Consider the following 26,079-nt stretch of genomic DNA (forward strand, 5'->3'; position numbering starts at 1 on the left):
GTCCTTTCTAGTAGGGTCTTTATCTGGCTTCAGGAGCGTGATAATTATAGCTTCACGAACAGTGGGCGGCAATCTACCGACCTCAAGCGCCTCCTGATACATCTCATGTAGCCATGGGGCCAGTAACTCCGCATATTCCTTATAAAAGGCAGCCGTTAGTCCGTCTGCACCCGGTGCCTTGTCCCCTGGCATGGCGCTTATTACCTTCTTAATGTCTTCCACCGTGAACGGTAGCTCCATATATTGTCGAGCTCCGTTGTTAAACCACGCAAGGCAAATCTCATCTAAGTATGCAATCAGATCAGCCTGCGACGGGGATACTTTAGAAGTGTACCGGTCCGTGTAGTAATCAGTAAATTCCTGCAGAATGTCCGGCGGCGTGCGCACTCTCACCCCCCCTCGTCTGTATCTCAGCCACATAAGAGGTGCCTCTTGGCGCTCGAAGCAGGTTAGCTAGGGTCCTACCAGGTCTGTCACCTTCACCATATTTACGCGATTGCGCGTGCTTATGCATGTACACCACTTCCCTTTCCGCCTCAGTTTGATATTCAGTCAGTTTGGACCTAATGTTTGCTAAAGTTTCATGTGATGGTCTGTCTACCTGCCTCCGTTCTAGGTCTTGCAGTTCTTTCTCTAATCTCTGTAGGGTGTTTCGTATGTCACGCAGCACTCCAGTTTTCAAAGCAATCCAATCCCCCCTCACCACAGCCTTAAAGGCCTCCCATAGCGCTCCAGGGGAATCCACCGAGCCCTTGTTTAGTGCGAAGTATGCCTCAATTCTGGTTCTGAGGTCCTCGCGGAAAACCTGGTCTCGTAAGGCCCCGGACGGGAATCTCCATGTATAAGGTTGAGTGTACGCCGGGGGCACCCCAATGGTGATCTGTACTGGGGCGTGATCCGACAGCGTGCGGGCAAGATGTGTGGTCTCAGTTACCCATGCATGTAAGTCTTTAGTAAGTAACCAGTAATCCAGCCGTGACCATGCCTCTCTGTGATGTGTTATGCAAGTGCCCTCCCTGCGTGTCGGGTGCGCAGCTCTCCATGCATCTACCAGTAGTAGGTCATCTATCATCTCATGTAGCAGCTCCGCTGCTCTAGGGTGGTGTGTTCGTGAAGTACCTTGCCTATCCAGTGTTGCAGATAGCGGGATATTAAAGTGTCCGCCCCACAGTATCGCCATGGGGCCCAGCTTCTGCAGTTCATGCCACAGCGCACCATAAACTTCAGGACTGTCTGTGTTAGGTCCATAGATGTTCACTATGGCAACAGTCGTATTATACAGTGCTCCCACTAGTATTATGTACCTACCCTCTCTGTCGACAATGGTGGAATGTGTGCGCCAGTGCAGGCCCTTCTTATCATTATCGCCACCCCTCTGGAATAGCTAGAGAACCCAGCTGCAACAATCACCTCCCACCTCCTGTTCCTCAAAGTGTTCGTGTCTGTAGGGAGTAAATGTGTTTCCTGTAATAAACGGATGTCTATGCCATGCCGTGCCAAGTATGCGTGAGTGAGCCTAACTTTCCGGCGGTCGTTAAGGCCTCTAACATTCCACGTGAGACACCTCAATGTGGCCAAATGATTCGTATTCGTAGGTACTGCCATTACACAGTCAAGTCAATATCATCCATAAGCGACAGCCGCCAATGCTGCAATTATCGCTTGAATATGCCAATCGGTAGTCCCAGAGGTCACAAGTAACATACATCAAGCACGTTCCATATATTGTAAAGCTGACAGGCTCAGCATTCCTTCGCATTGGCATGCGTGATGACCCAAAAAATAAAGTGTATGGTGACTCAGAAAATAACAATAGTGCCAAAAACAACATCAGGTTCCCCATCCCCCCTCCACCCACACCAACCCCCCAACTAGGTTGTGCATCATAGCCCTCCCCACCCATTAACGCATCCCAGCTCTCAGTGAAAGAACTATCACTAGGGAGCAGTTCCACTAGAACAGTAATTGCGGGAATCATCCCAGAGGGAGCGCAGCGTGACCACCTACTCGCCCCGTACTTATGACAGGGTGACCAAGTGCCGGTGCGAACACTGCCTCTCAAGGACCCACTCATGCCATACCGTACAGTGTGTCAGACATGTAGTCCAGTTGACACCTCCACTCGGGTATGCCACACTCCTCTCCGATGCGGTGTGTTCACAGATATCCGTCCGAAGAACTTCGTCGCAGAGGGAGCGCACTTATCACTCAATATCACTTAGCCGGTCTGGATTGTCCTGCTCCCCCTGATTAGTTCTGTTTCTGCTCTTTCGCCAAGTGCTTAGCGTATTGAAGCGCAGCCTTCGCATCAACAAAAAACGTCGGTTTTCCGGGACCCTGCACTCTCAGTTTTGCCGGATAGATCAAAGCATACTTCGTGCCCGTCTGCTGAAATATCTTTTTTGCGGGAATGAATTCTCTGCGGGCTGCCTGCACTTGGAGAGTGAAATCTGGATATATCGCTATGTTATTGCCATTGTATTGTAGCTTGCCTTTTTCTCTGGACAGTCTTAGTATCGCGTCCCTGTCCATGTAGTTCAGGATTCGGGCCAATATTGGTCTTGGCGGGGCTCCCGGTTTAGGCACGGGTCCCAGCGATCTGTGCGCCCTTTCCACTAAAAACATTGAGGACAGGCCATCTCCAAAGAGGTCTCGCAGCATTGTCTCCATGTAGCGTTCCATGTTCGGAATGTCTGTGGATTCCGCCACGCCTGTGACGCGTACGTTATTTCGGCGCGAGCGCGCTTCCAAATCCTCATTTTTCTGTTGAATTAGTTCCAAAACCTTGTCCATGCCTCGCACTTTCTTTTCCAGCTCCGTCTGGCCCTCCTCCGTTTCTGTCACTCTCGTTTCCAGCACGCTCACCCTTCCTTCCTGCTTGTCCATTCGCCGCGTGATGCCATCCATGCGGGCGGCCAGGGTGTCCATTTTAGTATCAATCGCTTGTAGGCTCGTTTTCAAGTCCTGGAACATGTGACGAATGTCCTCAGCTGGGTACTGTTGCGTGCTCTCTCCGCCCGTTCCCGACTCAGTTTGGTCCTGATTCGCAGCTTTCTGCTTAGTTTTATCTAATGTGATTTTCGGTTGCCTCGTGTCTGGCTTCCCCATGGTGGCAGGCGTCCTCCAGGCCCCGTCCAGGCGCGTCTGGCACCGCTGCTAACTCCACACAGATATCAGGCCTGGACAGGGTCGCCCCGCGCTGGGCAGGCGTTCCTTCACCGTAGTATCCGACTTATAAGATATCGGCACGTCTGCTGCTGTCCCTCTCGGCGGTCTATGGAGTGCACCAGCGCCCACGTGGTAGCGAGGCCTAGCTCGTGGCGCAGGGCCTGCTCCGCTCTTTATGTCGCCTTCTCAGGGCGTTGCACACCGTTAGTCGTCCCGTCGCCGTCTCATTTAGTGGTCAGTTAGTGGTCATCTGCAATCGTCAGGGTCCCTGGCAGGGCATGAGAGGATCTTCACTTCGCCACTATCAGCTAAGGTGTGCAGGCCCGACTGGCAGGGCAGGCCATCCCGTTCCAAAATGGCGCCGGGGAGCTCTCTTCGGCGAGTCCGACGTTGTGGCCGGGGCTGCTTATGGTACGAACACCGGGCGTCTAGTCAGCCTGGTACAAGCACGGATCATCTATCCTCCGCACCCCCCTTTCCGCAGACAGTCTCGGCTCACGCAGCTGGTCTCCGCGGTGGCGCCGCGCGTCGTCTCTCCGTCCTCTGAGGCGGCCGCTCCGTCTCCACCCGCTCCGATGTTCCGGCGGCTAGCAGCGGCGCTTGCCTCGTCCGATAGTGCCTGTGAGGGGTCGCCGTCCGCCCGGTGGCTGCTGCAGTCTCCCAGTCGCCAGCCGCGGTCTGTTCCAGCCCTCCTTTCCGCTTCGCGTCTGCTTCGGCACACTCGGGTTAGGCGTAAATCCAGTCCCCGGCTTGTCTCCGCACGCAGGCCGCACTCCCTCAGCCAGTCACCGGGCTGCAGAGCTAGTTGCTGGCATTCCTCGACTCTGGATCTGCTGGAGGATCGACTGGAGGATCAGATAGTTAGGCAGGCACTCGTTGGATCCGAAATGCAGCGTCGATGAGTCTGATAAATGTCGGATTATTAGCTTGGTCGGCGGAGCCGCCGAGTTAAGCAGCCATTCCGCTCGGCAGTCAAGCCACGCCCCCGGCCAAGGCCATGATTAACATCTTTTCTCTGGTTGGTTTTCTGAGAGATTATCACAAATCAAGGAACCCCCCCTTTACCTCTCGGTTAATGAAATCGGTTTGTCAGCAGCTTAAGATCAAATAAATGCGCCCAGCAGCATATCACCCTCAAACAGACAGATTGGTGGAACGCTAAAATTCCACTCTAAAAACTACTTTAAAAAGTTGTTAAATTTAGAAGCAAGGAAATGGGAAGACATGCTTCTCTTAGCTTTCTTTGCTGTTCACTGTGGGCAACAGAAAAGTTAGGGCTACTCCCCCTTTGAATTATTATATGTAATGGCTAGAGAAGAATGGGAAGAAAAAGATGATTCAAAGCCACTCTTAGTGTCAGGGGTCACGGTTCACGTAATCGCGCAGGCAAGCGCTGAGCTGCTGCAGGACTACATTTCCCGGCAGCACTGGCGCCGTGCATCACGTCGGATGCAGCGTCTCTGCGTGTCTCACGTGATGCGGACATGGCAGATTTAACAAAGTGGCAGGGAGAGGACGCTGCCGATTATTCTGCTTCGTTGGAGGTTTCTTTGGCCGCAGCTCGTGGTGGGGTAAGGGTGCCTTGTGCACCGCGTTCCATATCCCCTTGTTCCTGGATTCCGTGTACGCTTGCTATCACTTGTAGTTGACGCTGATTTACTGGAGGGTCAGTGCTCGTATTCCCAGACGCTTTGCTAAGCTGTATTAGCAAAGGAATGAAACTGCAGATCCTGCAACTTGTTTTGGCCTGATATCTGGTGTACGTTATTTGTGGCTTATTTGGAGTATTTAGATTTCCTCACGCTGGCGAACTTTAGAAATTCTTCAAAGTTCATGCGGGGGAAAGTCTTACCTATTTTGACCTTTTTTCTGGAACACGGGTTCTGTTACAGTTCAGTCTGTGATACTATATTCATGTGGGAAGAGTGACGTAACTCTTCTCGTGTTCCTTGTTGCTACCTGTGTTTGCTGCATTCAAACTATGATGCCTGTTATTGCTGCATTCAAACATTGATGCCTGTTATTGCTGCATTCAAACATTGCTGACTATTGGAGCGCAACACTTTGGGTACTTTCCAAATGCTTTATATCATTCTCGGATATGATATGATAAAGGAATTTATACAGCGCACGTACACCAGCGGTTTCTTGGCGCTTTCAAGGACGAGCAGAGACAGGACAGCGAGGAGGAGAAGTTAATTGTAGGCTTGAGAGAATATCCATGTCTTCAGAGCCCTCCTAAATAGAGGATAGGAGGGGGTGAGACGGTGATCAGGGGGGAGAGCATTCCAGAAACGTGGGGCTTGCGAGATGAATCTCAAACCCCCCAATTTCTTACGCTTGAAGGAGCTAATACACAACAGGTTAGAGCCTGAGGATCGGAGAGTTCGGGACGGGATATAACAGTGGAGGCGGGAGGCAATAAAAGATGGGCCTTGATGAGAGAGGGCCTGGTGAATCAAACGGCCCACTTTGAAAAGGCTGCGCTGGACAACCGGGAGCCAATGAAGGCTCTTCAGGAGAGGCTTAACAGGGTTAGACTTAGGTTGTCCGAAGATGAGTCTCGCTGCTTGGTTCTGAATGAGTTGAAGTTGATGGGATTGGTATGCAGGGATACCAGTGTACAATGAATTTACGTAGTCAATCCGGGAAATCACTAATCCCAGCGTGACTTGGACTAAAGAGTCGTGGGTAAGGAATCTGCTAATTTTTCTGATGCGGCGAAGATGGAAAAAGCATGCCGACATCACTGATTTGATTTGGGGTCTCATAGAGAGATCCTTGCAGATGGTGACTCCTAGGCTCTTAACTGAGTTGACCGAAGATGGTGCACAGCCCAAGGAGCGTGGCCAGAAATTAGAGTTCCAGGGGGCCCAGTGAGGACCAGCTCAGTCTTATCAGGGTTAAACTTGAGCTGGTTAGCATTCATCCAACTGCTGATGAACGTCATAGTGGACTGAACATTCCCAGTGGAAGCGGGGGAGGAATCAATATAAAAAATGAGTTGAAGGTCGTTTGCATAATTAAAGATGACCACCGGCCTTTTCTGAAGCTCTGAGATTAGGGAGAGAATGTACAAATTGAATAACAACGGGGGGAGAGGGAAGAGCCCTGGGGGACCCCACACATGAGGCCCTTGGCCTCAGACATAAAAGTAGTGAGGCGTACCGCTTGCTTTCGATCTTGTAGGAATGATGCAAGCCACCTCAGTGGGGTGCCCCGGATGCCGGCGTTCTCGACCCGTTCGAGAAGGATGGCATGGTAGACGGTGTCGAACGCCGTCGACAAATCCAGGAGCACCAAGGCCTGAGAGAGGTTTTGGTCAGCCCCCTTTCTGAGTTCGTCGTGAACTGCCACAACAACGGACTCCGTGTAGTGCTGGGGTCTAAATCCAGCTTGATGCGGGTCTAAGAACTGAGAGCTTTCCACAAAGGTGCTAAGGCAGTTCGTTACATAGGCCTCTAAGAGTTTGCCTAAGAAGGGGAGCAAGGATATTGGGCGAAAGTTACTCAAGACCTCCGGGTCCGCCCCAGGTTTTTTGAGGATGGGAGCAACAACTGCTGATTTGAATGGATTAGGGACCACCCCTGAGCAAAGAGAATTGTTAAGCAGGGAGATAGGTACACAAGGGAGATTAAGAAAAATCTTACGAGTGATGTGGGCGGGACAACTGTCCAAGGGTGAGCCAGATCGAACTTTACTAAGCAGGGAAAGGAACATCTCTTGAGTAATCAGGGGGAAATTTAAGAGAGATGAAGGATTCCCCGGAATGCTACCTGGATTGAAATTAGGATCAGGTTTAGGAATACTTGTTTTAATTTTGACTATCTTATCCACAAAATAACTGTTAAGGGAGTCACATAGAGACTGTGATGACGAAGGCTTAATGGTTACACGGTCAGGTTTCGCTAGTTCATTAACTATAGAAAAAATATCTTTCGATTTGTTGGAGGAGTTCAGAATTTTTTCGGAGAAATGTTTAGTTTTCGCCCCTAGAATGGCTGATTTATAATCTTTAAGAGCGGAAAGAAAAATGAGTTTCTTTAAGGGACAATAATCCGATCTCCACTTGCGCTCGGCTTGTCGAAGGGCAAGTTTCATGTCTTTCAAGTCCTGAGTGAAACAAAGCTGGGCGTCGTGAGGCCGTTTGTTTTTAGGTTTTTTTTAAGGAGGCAAAGGTGTCCCGGGCCTTGGCTAGCCAAGTGTGGATATTTTCGGCCTGATCATGAACTGAGAGTAATGAGCCAGACGCTCTGCTGCTGATCATCGTTGTTCTGTTCCTCTTATTGTAATCCTCCACAGGGGTGTCTATACAGTGAATCTGGTGTGAGCCATTGAAAGTACCTCTTTATCACAGGTAGACCTCACAGGGGATCCTAGGGTGGTTTTACCGGTTATCGCCATGGAAGATATTATTCTTATTAGATCTGTTATGTTGTTTCAGCAATCTGTATGATACTGCGAGGTGCACGCTCAACACCCCTGTGTTTCCAGACTACGTTTTTTTTCTTTACAGGTTAGTGGAAGTATGGGTAACGAGAGAGTAAGAAATAGGGAGGTGTTTCAGAACGAGTAGTAATTATCTCTTTTGTTTCTCGTTACAGGTTTCCCTCCCTGCTGTCCCCATCCTTCCCTCCCCCCGCTTAACCACCCTTTAGTCTGTGTGTGTACCTATCCAGACTTTGGGCTGTTGAGAGATGGACCCCTTTAGAGCATCGGTTCGATCCTGAGGATACGTTCAGGCCTGGGACACTTAGATCACCCAACTAGTTTACGAACCCATCTTAACCAAGTGAAAGCAATCGTACGAGCTAATATGGAACAAGCACAGTCATCCCAGAAAAACCAATATGATAAGAAGGCGAAAGCACGGACCATAGAGGTAGGAGTCATGGTCCTTATTATGATGCCCACCTCAGAGCAGAAACTGTTAGGTCAGTGGCACGGACTGTAGAAAATTATAGCAACGGTAACTCCGGTAATGTACAAACTAGAAATGGACCCTCACAGGAAAAGCACTCCGATCTATCCCATTAATCGGCTAAAAAAATGTGAAGGTCCTCTACCTGTTTTGATGGGGACTAGCTCCTTCCCTTTGGCAGAACAAAGCATTGACACAGAACTGCCTGACTGACTAAAACACGATTTGCTGGATACCCTACAACTATTACAAGCAGTGTTTTCCTTACTCCCGGGCAGAGCAACAATCATAGAGCGTGCAATCCATACTCTTCCATGGAAAAAAATTCAGGCTACGTCCATACCACATCCCAGAAGCCAGAAGGGAAGCAATAGACAAGGAAATCCAGTAAATGTTAGAATTTGGGGTTATGGTCCGTCCAAAAGCGAATGGAACTCCCCACTAGTGATAGTCCCAAAGCCAGATGGGACAACCAGATTCTGCATCGACTTTCTTGAAGTAAACAAATTTCGCAGTTCAATGCCTACCCTGGGGTCGATAAAATGATTGAAAGACTAGGGAAGGCACAATATGTCTGTACACTGGACCTCTGTAAAGAATACTGGCAGGTGTCACTAAGAAAGCAGGACAGGGAGAAAACAGCATTTTCCACCCCTAAAGGCCTGTTCCAGTTCAAAGTACTGCCCTTTGGGTTACACGGTGCAACAGCCACGTTTCAAAGACTAATGAACATAATACTACAAACCTATAAGGATTTTGCAGCGGCCTACATAGATGATATAATCTATAGTGCTTCTTGGAAGGAACACCTTAAGCATCTAACGCAAATCGTCCAGGCTTTGGATTGAAGTGGATTAACTATTAATCCTGCCAAAAGCCAATTGGCTCCAAAAACAGTAAGATATCTGGGATACCACTGGGGAGTAGGCTATATAAAACCGCAAGAGAAAAAAGTTGCCGCCATCAATCAGATACCCTTTCCTGAATCCAGGAAAGACCTCAGAACCTTCTTAGGACTGTTGGGATATTACAGGCGCTTTATCCCACATTTCTCACACAGTCTTTCCTTTAACCGACCTACTAAAAAATGACGTACAGACCGCAAAACGTCTTCAACGGCCCTCTCAAGAAATGAAGCAGGCCTTCCACCATCTAAAACAAATCGTTACATCAAAACCATTCCTCTTGAGTCCTAACTATACAAAAACATCCTTATTGCAAACTGATGCCTCAGAAATTGGTCATGGGTCCATATTATCACAGACCGATGACATGAATCACGAGAGACCAATTAAATAAATTAGCCGAAAGCTCTTTCTGCGAGAAACCAAGTATGCCGTGATGGAGAAAGACGCCCTAGCCATCAAATGGGCTTTTGAGTCTCTTTGTTGTTACCTAGAAGGTAGAGTTTCTCCTATATACAGACCATGCCCCATTGGAATGGCTGTCCCAAAACAAGGAGCATAACCCAAGAATCCTACGATGGTTCCTAACATTACAACCATTCCGTTTTACCATCCTACATAGAAATGGAAAAAATCAGGCTAACATAGACTACTTGTCCAGATATCCTTCAGACCCCTTTCTTGTGCACAAAAAAGTTTGGGGAGGGGAATGTTAGGGACCATCTCAAAACCCCCCTGTGACCCTAGACTCGCCTCCCGCTCCACCTCCGTGGTTTCCGTATGTCCTGCGACCCGATGACGACGAAGAGAGCCAGGAAATAATGCAAACACTAAAGAAGGACTCTATTTCAATTCTGCAGGGTGGGGGGGCGTGGCCGGCGACCAACTAAGATGGCCGCGACTTAGCTGAGCTCCGCGACCGGAAGAGCTCTCCCAGACGATCCGCCTGACATATCCTGATTTACGGCGCGCTGCTGCCCAGAAACTGCAATCGGAGCGCCTCCGCTCCGCAACGACCCTACCTGCATCCACGGACTCCCTACCGCCGCGCAGAAGATCGCGGCCTAGTACGCCAGCAGACGCCTGGGCCTGGAGTAACAAAGAGGCCCGGTGACGAGACGGTAGGCGCGGCGAGAGAATCGCCGGAGAACCAGGGCGGCCGAGTGGGGTTACCAGCGCGGACAGAGCCCCCGCAGCGGCACCAACGGCTAGAGCGGGACAACCCCCCCCCCCCCCTCTCCAGGAAGAAACGGCGAAGGGAGCATCTGAGGCACAAGTGGCACTGGGCCCTATACCAACGCGGGAGACGGTGGCGATCCGTCCATGACCCTGTGCCTGGCAGTTGTTGCTCCACGAGCCCACACGTCTAGCTGACCCTCAGGAGTGGGGGGTGGTCGCCGCACAATCGGGCCCGGCGCCTGACTTAGGCGCCCAGAACCAACAGGAGGCCGGAGTTGGGCCTTACACGGCCCTCTACGTCATCACCAGACCGGGACCCTGCGTAGACGAGTGGGGCCCGCGAATTTCGCAGCATACAATCTTGGAGGGACAGCGTAGGAGGCGCACGCCGGACTCAGGGATGCTGGGGGATAGCATCAGGCCCGGACACTATCGCATTACAGTCGCTCTGAGACCCCACCGCAGCAATATCACACCAGTGACCCACGCATACTTGCCTACACTACACCACAAACAGGAGCGATGAGTGGAAGGGGATCCAGAGGGCAGCAAGTGCCACGGCTCGACAAATTTGCATATAATAAAGACGGCGCGGGCACTACCAAAGGCAGCGGGCCGCACACGGCTACCCGTCCAACGGGCAACCCCGGCGCCTCAGAGGAGATCACACTCCATGATGTCATGGCGGCACTAAACACTATGCAATCCTCCATGGGCACGATCTCCACCGACGTCTCTCTCATCCGCGCAGACCTCGCCAAAATGTCAGACTGTGCGGGAGATGTGGAGAAAACGACGGCAGGACTGACTGCTGACACGGCGGAACTACAAACCAAAGTGCGCAAACTGGAGGAAGACAACATCCTGTTGAAGACCAAGCTGGACGAGCAGGAAGGTAGATCCCGGCGCAATAATGTACGCCTTGTCGGAGTACCGGAGACGGCCGAGGGTCCAGCGCTTGACCACTTCGTGGAGGATCTCATTCACAATCAACTCCAACCAAGAGGACTTTACAAATATTTTTTGGTGGAGCGCGCCCAACGCGTACCTGGCGGCAAGCCGCGCCCAGGGAATCCACCACGGCCGGTCCTGGCGCACATTTTTAACTCCCGCGATGCCATTTTGCAGGCCGCACGCATTGCCCCACCAATCAAAATTGAAAATTCGGAGATTGCCTTCTACCCTGACTACACTGTGGCGGTGGCACAACAGCGACGAAGCTTCACGGAGGTGAAGGAGCTCCGTACCAGAGAAATAAAGTATTCTATGATTTTTCCTGCCAGACTGCGCGTGGAATCTGAAGGAAAGACGTGGTTCTTCGAATCCCCAGGGGAAGCACGAGACTGGCTAGAGGGATGGCGTCCGGCTCGTGGACCAAGGAAGCGAGGTTCACCGCACAACAATCCGGGAGGAGAGGGGCGGCACACAGATAACTGACTTTCTTGACTTTGCTTCACGGATGATCCCAGGACCGGCTGCGGAGTGAAGGATCCGACAGACGTTTCGAAGGGCCTCCACTGGTTTTTGGACAATGGCCCATGCAGGTGGGGTTGCCGGGGGTGGCGGGGTGCACAGCTGAAAATGAGGTCTACCGTAGCATACGGCTGACACTGCCGACACGAAACTGAGGACTCCAACAGGTAGGAGCTATCGAACCTATGCAGCGCTATAATGACAATATTCGAAGGGAGGGATCATAATGGTCGCTAAGGACTCGCCCTCACAAGTTATGCGAGTTATGAGGGATAGTAAGCGCTCTGCTCAGTTGGGGAGGTGGACGGTTTCAGATCCACCAGGCAGGGAGGCAGGGTGGGGGGTACGGGGTTACAGCATCACACTGTTTATTTGGTTGTGTTTGAATGTTAAAGTTTCACAATCTCTCTGACTCCCAGACACAGCAAATGGTCGCCCCCTCCTTGAATGTCATTTCCTGCAACGTAAACGGGTTTGCCCACAAGATTAAAAGGGGTCTAGTCCTGCAATACTTGAAGAGGAAGGCCCCCACAGTGGTGCTACTACAAGAAACGCACCTGACTGGAATGGCCTGCAAAGCACTAAACCGCTGGGGGTTTAAAATGGCCGCACATGCGGAGTTCACCACTGGATCCCGGGGGGTGGGTATACTGATACATAGGAGCTCTCCGCTGGTGATCAAGAAAACTTGGACGGATGACCAGGGACGATTCTCAGCAATCACTTGCCAATGGGAGGGACGCTTATACAACATGATCAGTGCATATATCCCCCCGACGCTTCACCAGACGGCCTTCCATGACCTTGGGAAACTGTTGCTTGACTTACCTGAGGGAGAACTAATCATAGGGGGAGATCTTAATACAGTGGTTGACGCAACACTCGACCGTAAGCCACCCGAGGTGATGCCAGATCCAATCAGACCCTTAGAGAATTCATAGATGCCATGGGACTGACCGACTTTTTGGAGGCTTAAGCACCCGACTGAGTACCAATACACCTTCCACTCGGGGGCCCATAACAGTCTATCTAGGATAGACTACATATTGACATTAGCGATGGCTCCAGAGCAGGTCACGGTGATTGAACACGTAGACTCACCGTCCATTCTCTGGGAGGCATATAAATCCGTAATTAGGGGACAAGCCATCTCGACTATTACCCAACATAAGCGGGAACACAGGCAGGCCCTTGACTCCCTAGAGGCGGCAGCACAGCAGGCGGAAAAGGCACACGCCATGACTCCCAACCCTACCACCGCGCAAACTATGAGACTAACAGCTCAGGAATACCGAGCGTATGCGGAGGACATGGCAAAGACTCGACACACAGACACTCTACACAAGATATACGAGCTGGGGGACAAGACGGGGAAACTGCTCGCGTGGTTGGAAAGGAAGGAAAGGGCAGATAGGTGGATCGCCCAACTAACATTGGGAGATGGTACTCATACCACAGTTCCCCGTCTGATAGTGGAGGAATTGGCAACCTATTATGAAAGGGTATACACGCCACGAGTTGCAGCAACGGTAGAGGAATGCATGGAATTCTTACACGATATACCACTGACCACTCTCTCTCTAGAGGACATACATACAGTTGAGGAGGACCTGACATCAGAGGAGGTCGGGAAAGCGATAGCGGCACTACATACAGGAAAGGCAATGGGGCCTAATGGCTTACCAGTGGAGCTTTACAAGAAGGTAGCAAATAAGATCACCCCCCACTTACTTAATATGTACACTGACTGTTTGGCGCAAGGTATGCTACCTAAAGACCAACGATTGGCCACAATTGTGGCGATTCACAATCCAGGTAAACCTTCGGAGCAATCCTCATCCTATCGACCGATATCCCTAATGAACGCTGAAGCAAAGATATTGGCGAAGGCACTGGCGCTCGGACTACAGTCGCACCTTGCGACATTGGTTCACCCCGACCAGTCGGGCTTCATGCATGCAAGTAACACCTCCCTTAACCTACGACGCCTCAACGGTGTATTAGCCCGTGCTCATTTGCTCCAGGAAGAGGCGGCCATCCTCTCCTTAGATGCTACGATGGCGTTCGACTTAGTGGAATGGCCGTTCCTCTTCGCAGTACTTCGCAGGATGGGTTTTGGCCCCAAATTTTGCGGGTGGGTCAAATTACTGTACACGGCGCCACTGGCACACGTAGTGGCAAATGGTCATATATCAAGAGTAATCGCATTGGGATGGGGAACGCGGCAGGGATGCCCGCTCTCCCCGCTACTCTTTGCGTTAATATTAGAACCCCTGGCAACAATATTAGAACCCCTGGCAACGTGGATACGCACAACACCGTTACTCCTAGGGATAACCTGGGAAGCAGATTGGGAGGACCGGGTCTCCCTTTATGCGGATGACGTGCTGATATATCGAACTTCCCCGACAGAGTCTCTGACAGCCCTGCTAGACATCCTCACGACATGTGGTAGAATGTCTGGATACACCATTAATTGGGCAAAGTCGTTGCTGTATTTGCTGCATGGCCTAGTGCCTACGCTCCCCCCTGACTGTCCCTTACAAATAGTGACCAGGGTGTTCAAATACTTAGGAATCTACATTACCCCACAAGCTAACGTATTTATGGAAGAAAACCTACTGAAACCCCTAAAGCGACTAAAATCTGATGTTACACACTGGAGGGCTCTCCCATTGACACTTCTGGGAAGAGCAGCTCTTTAAAATGCTTGCGCTTCCTAGGTTTCTCTATGCGCTCCAGAATACCCCTTTCCCGGTTCCTACTTCCTATTTTAAGGCCATCGAAGCGGAAATTACCTCCTTGCTATGGGACTGGAAACGCATAGATCTAAATTGATACGTAGCTGGTATGACGGGTGGATAGCCTTGCCCAGTGTTCGATTATATTACTGGTCGGCACACCTGGCGATCATTAATCAATGGCTCCACACTCCGCAAGACGAACCGGCCTATAGACTGGACCGGAGTGTGCTACCTGCGGAACGTGTGATGAAGGCCCTTTATACAAACAAACGACGGCACACATTAATAGGCCCCACGGCTCACACAGTAAAAATTTGGCACACTGCACGGAGGGCCCTGGGATGGGAAGGAGTACTGACACTGGCCACTCCGCTATGGGAAACACGCAGCTTAGGTACCCTGGCAAACACTAAAGGATTCAGGCAATGGGATCTAATAGGTATTACGAAAATTGGCGATCTGTGGGTGAAGGGAGGAGTCATTACATTTGCAGCTCTTAAAGAGAAATACGAGCTAGCAGACACTGAGGCAAATGGGAGGTGGAGTTGGGAGACATAGAGGACTCGGATTGGATGGACGCAATAGCATCAGCCAGGGAGGCAGCGATCCCATCTCGCTTAAAACTAGTGCAACTTAAGGTGCTGCATCGTATATACTACCCCCTTACCACGATACACAAGCTCGGGCACACGGCCGACCCACTCTGCCTTAGGGGATGCGGTCAGATAGGAACATATTTCCATGTAATATGGGACTGTCCAAAAATACAACTTTACTGGGAACACGTCCTAAACGCGATTTCGGGGGCAAGTGGGGTGGAGGTCCAACGAGATCCTAGGTGCTGCCTATTAAATATATGGTGACCAACGGACCTAAATCTGGGACTACGAACTTGGGCTACACTTGGGCTGGCGACGGCAAAAAGGAATATAGCCAGGAACTGGGGATCCGGGGAGGTGCCCACGCAAGCACAATGGGAGAATGATATGGACACAGCGATGGTAGCAGAGAAAGCAGTCTATACTCACCGGGGATGCCCCAAAAAGTGGTCCAGAATATGGGGGAAATGGAATGAATCCCGAGGGAACATTTGTGAACCGCCAGATACATCCTCTACCCCTGAAGACAGTCCATAACATTCAGAGAGACCCACTGTCACATTTGCACCGATCATGCATGGAGGGGAGGGAGGGGTGTTCTATGGGAATGTTGTCTGAGGCGTGCCTAGAATGTACTGATAACTTTTGATCTATATATACGCTGAAGTGTGTACAACATCGACTCGTTACTAATGGAGATGATTGTTTGATAATGTATGTAAACTCCTGACACTGAAATGAAAAATAAAAGTAAAAAAAAATAAATTCTGCAGGGTGTAGACGCAGCGTTCCTAAGGCCAAACCAACCACGTCCCAAGGATGTGGTACACCAAGGCCAATCAGCTGTGAGAGGGGGAGGAGAAAAGGAGACTGGAACACCGACGAGGGACAAACAGGAAGAGGAAGAAGACGCCGCTATCAAGACGGACGCCGTTGGGGAGAGCACCGACCAGGAAGAAGACGCTGGTGAGGAGGAGAACGCTACGGTCGTGGTGAAGGAAGTCTCCCACAGAGACCTCAACAGAGAAGTCTTCCCCACTGAAGACGCTGAGAACTGGGAGCATCCTGACATCTGGTCTGAGGAGTGGTGGTTCCCGGAGGATGCTAGGAGCCTGCCGCAACTCTGGAGAGTAGCGGCATCACACAGTATGTGACCCGGGTGAATGGGACGAAGGGCAGGTATCGGGTCAAGGCAAAAGGGCGTGAATTAGAGCTCTGCTTCTAGGACACACACTTTTTTTTTTGTTTGTCCTTATGAGAGTTTGCTGTTTGTTTGTTCTTCTTTCTGCTGTCTTTTACGCACCTTAACCTCGCCGCCTTGAGTCACCCCCACCTTTTTTCCTCTCCCACAAAAAGGGGCCTCCAAAGACTTTTTAGGAGACCAATATAAAGCTAATACAAGCAAGAAAGGAGACTTGAGACAGCCTGATTAACAGTACACATATGCATGCTCTTTTCTCTTACTTTTATTTGTTCACTCCCTCCTCTAGCACAGATTCCTCCACTTGGGTGTGGTGAAAGAATAGTGTTAGGCACAGCAACCATACTTAAAGCTTCTTTTCTTGTGTGTTGTTCCACTCCACTGCAAGCTACCCGGAACCCCTCCTTGAGGACGTAGAAGCACCTAGAAGATACCAAGAAGAGAAAGGACAGTGAAGAAGCAACCGTGTATTATACAAACCCTTACGATAGTGTTTTGGACTCTAGTGTTGAAACAACCCCCCCAATTCGTGCCACTGACCAGTGAACCACCGAAATAAGACCCACTATTAACCTTATACGTCCTCCTCGCTTCTGTTTTTGCCCATCCCTCCGACAACATCAAGTATGGATCGGTACGGAACACAAAAAACTGCTGGTCTGGTTCAGTTCCAAGTCCCAGTGGAGGGTTGGGTATTAAATTGGCACCTCACTGTTGGCTACTAGGGAGTTCCACTTGATTTTATGTGCTTCTATCTCAGTTTCTACATTTTGTGGCCAAGATTTTCTGTGAAACTGGGGACACTCATTGGGATAGCAGAAACCCTATTTAAGGGTCGGAGAGGCACATGTTTTTGACCAATTTATTTTCTGCTATGCAGTTTTTAGGTTTCGCCTGGCGATCCGCTGCGCAGCAGCGTTCGCGCAGGCGAAATCTCATATTACAACAGTATGTGGCTTTGTCCCGCCTCTCTGTTCCATTGGCTAGCTCCATAAATGGAGGCTAGCCATTGGAACAGAGATGCGTCAGTCATTGTGGGAGCAGATTTGTGGGCGTTCCGGCGATTTTTACTCACCCCGCCCCTTTAAGAACGTCATTGCGGCGGTGGGAGTGTTTTTTTTTTTTTTCTTCGAAGGTTTTTTTGGGTCATTTCTCCAGGCCGACCGCCGCCGGAAGAAGTCCAGGTGAGTGCTCCCCTCCCCTCCCACTGTCCGTGTGCCCGTTCCCGCCTTCCCCCTCCCGCTGTCCGTGTGCCCGTTCCCGCCCCCCCTCCCGCTGTCCGTGTCTCCGGCTCCACTTGTAAATGCTTGGTTTTTTTTGCTTTTGACTATGCCTAACCTCTCGCACCCTGCACGCTGCTGGCTACTCAATGTTTCCCGCAACAGCCTTCCGACCTCCCACTGCACCGGCCTGCAGTCCCTTCCACCCGCGTTGATGCGTTTTAAACCTCATTAGAGGGCGTTCACCCAGCCACCGTGGCGGCGTGTCCTTGCTGCTGGTGCCTGGAGGGAGGGCGAAGACGTAGGTGCATGCCTTGGTTAAGATCCTAACAGTGCTGGGTAGCTTAGGCGGTTCATGTGCCTACTGCTGACATCTGCGTGCAGCCTGCACCTTTCGGCTGCGGTGCAAGCCACTGGCCAGTCATCCTTACCAGACACATTAAGTAATTAATGTCTGCTGAGCTGAGGAGGGGTAACCGGAACTTTACAACACCAATGACCTCTGGGTGCGAGGACGAGGGGGGAGGTGGGGTGTGCGCAGCAGACCGGCGGTAATTTATTTAGGAGAATGATTGTGGTAAAAGGGAGATTTATTGCTACCCTCTGCTACTAAAGGCCTACTGACCCCCCAGCGGACTCCTACACCGGAAGTGCCTGTCTGCACTGCAGGTATGAGGGAGGGTGCTATTCAGGACACGATCACAGCTGGACAGGCCACCCCCTAACAATGTGCGCTTTGAAGGTATGAGGTAGTGTCATTCTAGGGGATGCTGTCTAGAAGAAGAGCGCACAGTTGGACAGCTCCCCCTCTCCCCCCAGGCTGGCTGTGTGGGTGAATCCAGTTGTCCCAGACAGCTTACTGACTTTGCTCATCCACGTCACTGGCCTGGGGGTGTTCCTGAGGAGGGGGGGGGGGGAACGGGCGGAGATGTTTTTTTTCCTCGCGGAGGGGGAGTTTACTGGAGGGGGGAGGTCCCTGGGGGGGTTCACTGGGGATGTTCGGGGGGGTGTTCACTGGGGGTGTCTACAGGGGGGGGCACTGAGGTGGAGGGGGTTTCACCGGGGTTGCCCCTGAGACTTTCAAACTCCACAAACCAAAACCTCCAAGCGATTGTAGAGATGTTTGGCATTGAAACCTCACCTTGAGGAGGGGGTTGTGTGCCAGCTCGGGAGCAGTGTATCAGAAAAATCCAAACTTTTCCTTTTGTCAACGCGTATGGATGGCGGGATAATGATTGTGAAGCACCCTGTGATAAAGGCAGTAGGCAGTGAGATATTGCTTGTGAAAAGCCCTCCCTCAAACTCTGAAGTCATGTTGTGGTTTACTGTGACAAGGTGTTAAAGCCAATAGCAGGCAGCTTGTTGCGAATAGAAACCCTATGTCAAATTTAATGGACATGAACTGTTTATTGAGAACACCTTATTTTACCCAAAAATAGTATTTTACCTAACTTGTGATTTCTTCATGTTAATGAATATACTTGTGCTGAATAAAGTATTTTTTTCTTTTAGAGTTAAAAGCCTTGGCCACGATGCAAGTGGTATTTAGTGTTCTCACTGTCTCTGCTCAGCTCTGAGTTTTCAGGCCATACGGCCTTTCTGAATAAACCTTAGACCTCCCAGCCTCACTATCCGAGCCTCAAGTGTTAAAGTGGGCCCCTAGTATGGTGGCCCAAGTAGATCTGAGCTCAAAACTGGACACAAACTTGTTGCACAAATCGCTAAAGTGACAAAAAGTTTGGTGCATTCTTTGGCCTGCTCAAGGTCTTGAAGAAACTTCTACCTTGCATCGACAACAACTGGTGCATCCCAGTGGCCAACATCTTGACTCAATCTAGGATGCTCTACACTAATGCCAGTTATGGTTCGGCTTCTGAAAACGGTTTGATCGGCTTCAATTTGTGCAAAACTCTGCTACATGCCTTATAATGGAGGTCTCAAGATCTAATAGAATACCACCTTTCCTAAGAACCCTTTACTGGGTATACCTTCAAGCTAGAGCAGCATTTACAGCCCCTATGAACAATCAGAAATACTTACATCACCATAATCCTACCTTTATAACCTCCAAAATTTTACTTTATAAGCCAAAAACACAAATGTACAAGTCACCAATCAATTTCTCTGTCATGAGCCATGGCGGTGACGTACAGAAACACATCCTTTTCCATCACAGCAGCTAAAACATTGCTCTCCCAGCTGCCTTTTGCGCAGGACCCATTTTAATTAAATCCAACACAGTCCTCAAAACCTGGCTTTTAAACCACTGTCTTCTCTTTGAATTTTTCCCTCTGGTAATGTTACCTGCTTCTAGCACAACTGTGTTGTACAAAGTAAGGTAACATTGAAGCCCAGTAACTCATGACTGCCCCTGGAACTCTCTAGACCAGTTCTCATAACCACTAACCCGCATCTCAACTTAACCACAAGATCACATCCCATATTCAGCACTAATCATGGGATTAGCATAACCCCAAGGTCGCATCTGAAGCTAGCATTAATTCACATCTCGACCAGAAGATGGCATCTACGATTTACCAGTAGCCCCTATTTTAACTTTACTACTAACCCACATCTCAACTTAACCCTCCAGTTCATATCTCATATTTCGCACCAATTATCAGATTACCATAACCACGCGATCACATCTGAACTAGTTTAAATTCAGCAGTAACCCACATCTCAACCAGAAGGTCGCACCTTAGCTTAACCATAAGATCTCATTTCAACTTAGCCATGACATCACATCTCAAACAAGACAGGAGACCACATCTCTGATCAACTAAGAGACCAGATCTAATTTGAAATATTAAAGCAAGTCTTAACTGATCCCCTGAAGACAGTACACATTAACAGCTGGAGCACATTTCCTTCTTGAAATGGAGAAAGGCGCATTGAAGGAATTGCTGAAAATTGCTTTGTCTAGGGCTGTTTTAGAAAAATATTTTGTTAGTGCAAGATTGAAATCAAATAGTAGTGTAATGAGGCACAGGCCACCCAGACTCCCCTATAGGGCAATGGGGAACAGATGCTCACACCAACCCAACCCCAAAGGGGAACCAGAAAGAGCCCTTGCATGGTGTAAACGGGGATAGATCTCACCGCCAAGGGTCTCTACAAGGGCAGATGCGTCCCCTCCTGTAGGGTAAGAAGAGCAACCCTTCAGCGTTACAATGCAACCAGCTCACCTCCTCTGTTCATCCGGGCACCGCCTCGATGCCTCCCCGTGCAGACAGAAACAAACCTCTCTTGGCGCCATCACATGCAAAGAGACGTTCTACCCACCCATCAGCGTGTGATGAAGGTCAAATACCTTGGACTGACACCATGTATTCATAATGAGGGCCCTCCGCTCTCACTGTGCAATCAGGGACAAGCAAGCCTTTCACATCCACTCAAGCCCCTCACCTTCCTTCCATCGAGGAATCAGAGGCAAACCACTTCACCTCCACTGCAGGAGACCCCTACCTCAAACTCACTCAAACTATCAGGCGGCTCCAGACCTTCACGCAATGCTGAAAATCTACTGCTCGAACCTCCGACTTTCAAAAGGGAACTACTTAGGGCACAATCCTTCTCAGGTACTGAGACTAGAATTTGGAACTCTCTACCTCCAAACCCTCGCACCACCGCCTCTTTCCGGATTTTCAAATCAGATCTTAAAACTCGTCTCTTCCAGACACTTCAATCAATAACTTTCCCCGCCATTCTCCCGCCATTCTCCCCACCAGGCACATGCCCCCCTCTCCACCCGCCTCCCAGGCCGTGTCCCTGTTTCTTCATGACACTCTGGTGAAGAATTGGCTTGGTAGTTTGGTCTGCCCTGTTCCCATGATGCACTGGGCCAGGGACAGACTAATTTGCATATAGCCAGGTTCTGAGCTGGGATGGGGCAGTGAGATAAATAACGGTGATGGATCAAGCCCTGATCTTTGGACTGGGTAAGAGTGGTCTGCTTAATTCAGACACTCTGTTCATCACCACCCCCTTTTCTGAATCGTTTTTGGCCACTATAGGTGTGGCAGGGTATACTCAGACATGAGTCCCTTTCTCACTGCTCCATCAGGATTCAAGCAAGCCGGGCCGAAGAGGCTGAAATGCCAGAAACCGGTCCCCGGTAGCTTGTCTCCTTTCTGGTGAAGAATTGGCTTGGTAGTTTGGTCTGCCCTGTTCCCATGATGCACTGGGCCAGGGACAGACTAATTTGCATATAGCCAGGTTCTGAGCTGGGATGGGGCAGTGAGATAAATAACGGTGATGGATCAAGCCCTGATCTTTGGACTGGGTAAGAGTGGTCTGCTTAATTCAGACACTCTGTCCATCACCACCCCCTTTTCTGAATCGTTTTTGGCCACTATAGGTGTGGCAGGGTATACTCAGACATGAGTCCCTTTCTCACTGCTCCATCAGGATTCAAGCAAGCCGGGCCGAAGAGGCTGAAATGCCAGAAACCGGTCCCCGGTAGCTTGTCTCCTTTCTGGTGAAGAATTGGCTTGGTAGTTTGGTCTGCCCTGTTCCCATGATGCACTGGGCCAGGGACAGACTAATTTGCATATAGCCAGGTTCTGAGCTGGGATGGGGCAGTGAGATAAATAACGGTGATGGATCAAGCCCTGATCTTTGGACTGGGTAAGAGTGGTCTGCTTAATTCAGACACTCTGTTCATCACCACCCCCTTTTCTGAATCGTTTTTGGCCACTATAGGTGTGGCAGGGTATACTCAGACATGAGTCCCTTTCTCACTGCTCCATCAGGATTCAAGCAAGCCGGGCCGAAGAGGCTGAAATGCCAGAAACCGGTCCCCGGTAGCTTGTCTCCTTTCTGGTGAAGAATTGGCTTGGTAGTTTGGTCTGCCCTGTTCCCATGATGCACTGGGCCAGGGACAGACTAATTTGCATATAGCCAGGTTCTGAGCTGGGATGGGGCAGTGAGATAAATAACGGTGATGGATCAAGCCCTGATCTTTGGACTGGGTAAGAGTGGTCTGCTTAATTCAGACACTCTGTTCATCACCACCCCCTTTTCTGAATCGTTTTTGGCCACTATAGGTGTGGCAGGGTATACTCAGACATGAGTCCCTTTCTCACTGCTCCATCAGGATTCAAGCAAGCCGGGCCGAAGAGGCTGAAATGCCAGAAACCGGTCCCCGGTAGCTTGTCTCCTTTCTGGTGAAGAATTGGCTTGGTAGTTTGGTCTGCCCTGTTCCCATGATGCACTGGGCCAGGGACAGACTAATTTGCATATAGCCAGGTTCTGAGCTGGGATGGGGCAGTGAGATAAATAACGGTGATGGATCAAGCCCTGATCTTTGGACTGGGTAAGAGTGGTCTGCTTAATTCAGACACTCTGTTCATCACCACCCCCTTTTCTGAATCGTTTTTGGCCACTATAGGTGTGGCAGGGTATACTCAGACATGAGTCCCTTTCTCACTGCTCCATCAGGATTCAAGCAAGCCGGGCCGAAGAGGCTGAAATGCCAGAAACCGGTCCCCAGTAGCTTGTCTCCTTTCTGGTGAAGAATTGGCTTGGTAGTTTGGTCTGCCCTGTTCCCATGATGCACTGGGCCAGGGACAGACTAATTTGCATATAGCCAGGTTCTGAGCTGGGATGGGGCAGTGAGATAAATAACGGTGATGGATCAAGCCCTGATCTTTGGACTGGGTAAGAGTGGTCTGCTTAATTCAGACACTCTGTTCATCACCACCCCCTTTTCTGAATCGTTTTTGGCCACTATAGGTGTGGCAGGGTATACTCAGACATGAGTCCCTTTCTCACTGCTCCATCAGGATTCAAGCAAGCCGGGCCGAAGAGGCTGAAATGCCAGAAACCGGTTCCCGGTAGCTTGTCTCCTTTCTGGTGAAGAATTGGCTTGGTAGTTTGGTCTGCCCTGTTCCCATGATGCACTGGGCCAGGGACAGACTAATTTGCATATAGCCAGGTTCTGAGCTGGGATGGGGCAGTGAGATAAATAACGGTGATGGATCAAGCCCTGATCTTTGGACTGGGTAAGAGTGGTCTGCTTAATTCAGACACTCTGTTCATCACCACCCCCTTTTCTGAATCGTTTTTGGCCACTATAGGTGTGGCAGGGTATACTCAGACATGAGTCCCTTTCTCACTGCTCCATCAGGATTCAAGCAAGCCGGGCCGAAGAGGCTGAAATGCCAGAAACCGGTCCCCGGTAGCTTGTCTCCTTTCTGGTGAAGAATTGGCTTGGTAGTTTGGTCTGCCCTGTTCCCATGATGCACTGGGCCAGGGACAGACTAATTTGCATATAGCCAGGTTCTGAGCTGGGATGGGGCAGTGAGATAAATAACGGTGATGGATCAAGCCCTGATCTTTGGACTGGGTAAGAGTGGTCTGCTTAATTCAGACACTCTGTTCATCACCACCCCCTTTTCTGAATCGTTTTTGGCCACTATAGGTGTGGCAGGGTATACTCAGACATGAGTCCCTTTCTCACTGCTCCATCAGGATTCAAGCAAGCCGGGCCGAAGAGGCTGAAATGCCAGAAACCGGTCCCCAGTAGCTTGTCTCCTTTCTGGTGAAGAATTGGCTTGGTAGTTTGGTCTGCCCTGTTCCCATGATGCACTGGGCCAGGGACAGACTAATTTGCATATAGCCAGGTTCTGAGCTGGGATGGGGCAGTGAGCTAAATAACGGTGATGGATCAAGCCCTGATCTTTGGACTGGGTAAGAGTGGTCTGCTTAATTCAGACACTCTGTTCATCACCACCCCCTTTTCTGAATCGTTTTTGGCCACTATAGGTGTGGCAGGGTATACTCAGACATGAGTCCCTTTCTCACTGCTCCATCAGGATTCAAGCAAGCCGGGCCGAAGAGGCTGAAATGCCAGAAACCGGTCCCCGGTAGCTTGTCTCCTTTCTGGTGAAGAATTGGCTTGGTAGTTTGGTCTGCCCTGTTCCCATGATGCACTGGGCCAGGGACAGACTAATTTGCATATAGCCAGGTTCTGAGCTGGGATGGGGCAGTGAGATAAATAACGGTGATGGATCAAGCCCTGATCTTTGGACTGGGTAAGAGTGGTCTGCTTAATTCAGACACTCTGTTCATCACCACCCCCTTTTCTGAATCGTTTTTGGCCACTATAGGTGTGGCAGGGTATACTCAGACATGAGTCCCTTTCTCACTGCTCCATCAGGATTCAAGCAAGCCGGGCCGAAGAGGCTGAAATGCCAGAAACCGGTCCCCGGTAGCTTGTCTCCTTTCTGGTGAAGAATTGGCTTGGTAGTTTGGTCTGCCCTGTTCCCATGATGCACTGGGCCAGGGACAGACTAATTTGCATATAGCCAGGTTCTGAGCTGGGATGGGGCAGTGAGATAAATAACGGTGATGGATCAAGCCCTGATCTTTGGACTGGGTAAGAGTGGTCTGCTTAATTCAGACACTCTGTTCATCACCACCCCCTTTTCTGAATCGTTTTTGGCCACTATAGGTGTGGCAGGGTATACTCAGACATGAGTCCCTTTCTCACTGCTCCATCAGGATTCAAGCAAGCCGGGCCGAAGAGGCTGAAATGCCAGAAACCGGTCCCCAGTAGCTTGTCTCCTTTCTGGTGAAGAATTGGCTTGGTAGTTTGGTCTGCCCTGTTCCCATGATGCACTGGGCCAGGGACAGACTAATTTGCATATAGCCAGGTTCTGAGCTGGGATGGGGCAGTGAGATAAATAACGGTGATGGATCAAGCCCTGATCTTTGGACTGGGTAAGAGTGGTCTGCTTAATTCAGACACTCTGTTCATCACCACCCCCTTTTCTGAATCGTTTTTGGCCACTATAGGTGTGGCAGGGTATACTCAGACATGAGTCCCTTTCTCACTGCTCCATCAGGATTCAAGCAAGCCGGGCCGAAGAGGCTGAAATGCCAGAAACCGGTCCCCGGTAGCTTGTCTCCTTTCTGGTGAAGAATTGGCTTGGTAGTTTGGTCTGCCCTGTTCCCATGATGCACTGGGCCAGGGACAGACTAATTTGCATATAGCCAGGTTCTGAGCTGGGATGGGGCAGTGAGATAAATAACGGTGATGGATCAAGCCCTGATCTTTGGACTGGGTAAGAGTGGTCTGCTTAATTCAGACACTCTGTTCATCACCACCCCCTTTTCTGAATCGTTTTTGGCCACTATAGGTGTGGCAGGGTATACTCAGACATGAGTCCCTTTCTCACTGCTCCATCAGGATTCAAGCAAGCCGGGCCGAAGAGGCTGAAATGCCAGAAACCGGTCCCCGGTAGCTTGTCTCCTTTCTGGTGAAGAATTGGCTTGGTAGTTTGGTCTGCCCTGTTCCCATGATGCACTGGGCCAGGGACAGACTAATTTGCATATAGCCAGGTTCTGAGCTGGGATGGGGCAGTGAGATAAATAACGGTGATGGATCAAGCCCTGATCTTTGGACTGGGTAAGAGTGGTCTGCTTAATTCAGACACTCTGTTCATCACCACCCCCTTTTCTGAATCGTTTTTGGCCACTATAGGTGTGGCAGGGTATACTCAGACATGAGTCCCTTTCTCACTGCTCCATCAGGATTCAAGCAAGCCGGGCCGAAGAGGCTGAAATGCCAGAAACCGGTCCCCGGTAGCTTGTCTCCTTTCTGGTGAAGAATTGGCTTGGTAGTTTGGTCTGCCCTGTTCCCATGATGCACTGGGCCAGGGACA

At 50.3% G+C, this 26,079-nt stretch overlaps 1 protein-coding gene across 6 annotated transcripts in view; it reads left to right on the forward strand.

Moving 5' to 3' along the window:
- CENPT (centromere protein T) overlaps window positions 1-26,079 on the forward strand; it is a 1,192,572-nt gene that overhangs the window by 62,603 nt on the left and 1,103,890 nt on the right. The window lies entirely within an intron of this gene.

Source organism: Lissotriton helveticus, chromosome 12 (genome assembly GCF_964261635.1).
Source record: "Lissotriton helveticus chromosome 12, aLisHel1.1, whole genome shotgun sequence".
NCBI lineage: Eukaryota > Metazoa > Chordata > Amphibia > Caudata > Salamandridae > Lissotriton > Lissotriton helveticus.